We start from the raw sequence: 2500 nt of genomic DNA, 5'->3' as shown, positions 1-2500 counted from the left end.
TTAATAACAAATAAACAACATTTAAGCAAGCGTTTTCTTAAGCACATTACGCATTTGACTATTTGCCAAATTGGAAATATAGACCATGAAATTGCTGCAGTCAGAAGAAGAATAATCCATTTAATAAACTAAAATGTTGACTCTTGTAACTATTTTCTTTAGCTCACTGAAGCACAACGCATGGGGAGCTTGCGGGATACCGCAATGTCAATCGTCCTTTAGTATTTGAGGTGCATGTGCACACTTTTTCTTTAAACTACTTCTTCCTTAAAGCCTTTATCAGATTTAAAAATAAAGGAGTGATCCTCTGGTGCACCTCTTTTAAAGTTGTTAGAATCGTTCCGATCCATTGCATATGTAGGTCGCATGATCAAAAATATATTTTAAACATGAAAACTGTACAAATCTATAAAACCAAAACAGTGAGGGCTTCAATATTTAAAATCATACGATGGTGCTCTACAACGTTTTTCGAGTTTTACACCCTGCGGTCAAAAATTAGCTCTGCACTGGGGTAACTTGTTTTCCTAATATGCATACAGTGGAAACTAGAAAATGCGTCATCTCTAAAACCGGGAGGGTCAGGGCTAAAACATTTGGGGTTACAGTGTTTAGTGGTCCTCTACTATATTTCTTAAAATCATGCCATTGGGCTAAAAACTCATCACATCCCAGTGGTCACATGATTTATACTTACTTTATATATTACATAATTAAGGTGAACGTTGTCTTTCATGTTGTAACAACGCATCTTAAAATGTTGGTGTCTCCCAGAAAGTTAGACACCTGTCTGTAGATTATGAACTCTAACCCCTCCCCCCCACCCACATACACACATTTAACATTTGTCTAAAAACTCCTCAGATATCTACACATGAACCAAAAAAGTATTCTGCTCAAATTCAAAAGGTGTTTCATAGCATGTTGTTTAACACATGCTTCAAAATGGCTGATGCAAGGTAGTCTAACATAATTGTATATTACATATTACAGAGTCGCTGTTTGAAATGCTTTACAAACTGCGTCTATAAAGATGTTAATTTCACATGAGATATGTATATCGTTACCATGACCTACTTAGAACTTCACAAAGATAGGTAGGTAGTTCCCATTATCTAGTATCTACTGTGTTCTTCGAACAAGATTGTTAAGCCCTTACTATGACCTACGTAGTACTTCACATGAGATAGACAGGTTGTAACCATGACGCACTGAGTACTTCTTCTGTAGCCATAAGTCCAATCATTAAGAGTTTACATGGACTGTTCAATCATACGTTATCATAGAGTACGCAAACAGGTACCACGCTAATAAATCGTTTGTACTCAGGGGCGTAGCTGCTATTAGGCTCAGCAGGCCCTGGCCTACACTTTTTTAATCATGAAAACAATAAAAATGCTTTAACTTCGAAAAACGCATTAAAATGTTGACCCTGCGGGGGATGAGGTGTTATTAATTTGCATTTCATATTGACAAAATCCTCAGACAATGGTTTCTGGTCGTGTTCAAATGACATATCTTCCAAGAATCAACTCTTCTTCTTTCTATGTGCATATATTCTAGCTCGCTTCTTTTCACGTTACTTGCTGTTACAAGTTTTCAAAGATCTACATGTAGTCCTACTTGTCTCCCTTTTAACACTTCAGTTAGTTGTTATCTATTATCGCTGGAATTTTAAGAAACATTCCGAATGATAATTATGACCGCGTAAATTTAAAATGGAGCACTTGCCCTCGTATCCCGATCTCATGACTGAATCCGGGTCGGTTCGGTCCCTTGATGCCGAACAAAAAACGTGCCGTTATAGACAAGCAGACAGTATTCTTGGAAATAATTCCCATGGTTTGACTTGTGAATAAGTGGAGTGTTAAACTTTTAATTTTTTCTCTGTTCCATATTGTTTTAATATTTAGTTATCTGGTATAAAGATAATAAAGTAAAATTTAGTTCTCTGACATTGGGATATAACAGTAAAATATCATTAAAAAAACAGGCCAAAAGCTTATATTTTCTTATATTTTTATATGTCTTGATATGCTTTAAATCTCACCACAGGCGTTAAAGGATTTTAAAAAATTTCAGGGGGAGGACCCCCGACCCCTCGTTTTTATGTATCATACCCGGGCCTACAGCTCGAAAATGCTAGCTACGCCTCTTGTACTGTGACCAAGTTTCAGTGGTCCAAAGTCACAAATATGAGTTTACACAGATTATGGACTGTGCATGTAGAGTTCGCAATCAGCTTACACGCTGATAAAGAAACGTACCGTCTTAGTTAGTGACGAGCATGTGACCAGTCATTCAATGTGCTAGCTTTTATTACAATGCAAGGTACAGCGACCTTGGTTGGGTATCCAGACGCCCCACACACATGTTTTCATGGACTAAGAACCAGCATTTGCTTGTAGAGTGCACAAATACCTAACTTTGGTGAACGTGAGCTGTATCTTACATTGTAAATACGCTATTTGAGCCAAATAGGATAAATCGGCTTAATCGT

General features: G+C 37.1%; 1 protein-coding gene across 1 annotated transcript in view; it reads left to right on the top strand.

The window, feature by feature from the left end:
* The first annotated feature begins 2230 nt into the window (after nucleotides 1–2230).
* LOC127838361 (uncharacterized) overlaps nucleotides 2231–2500 on the top strand; it is an 11051-nt gene continuing 10781 nt past the window's right edge. Inside the window, exon 1 of the mRNA XM_052366077.1 lies at nucleotides 2231–2500. This exon is cut by the window's right edge and continues 446 nt beyond it. The gene's annotated coding sequence lies outside the window, so the exon portion shown is untranslated.

The sequence above is a fragment of the Dreissena polymorpha genome, chromosome 7 (genome assembly GCF_020536995.1).
Source record: "Dreissena polymorpha isolate Duluth1 chromosome 7, UMN_Dpol_1.0, whole genome shotgun sequence".
NCBI classification, from domain to species: Eukaryota; Metazoa; Mollusca; class Bivalvia; order Myida; family Dreissenidae; genus Dreissena; species Dreissena polymorpha.
The sequence above is the reverse complement of the archived record's forward strand: the minus strand, read 5'-3'. Positions and strand labels throughout refer to the sequence as shown.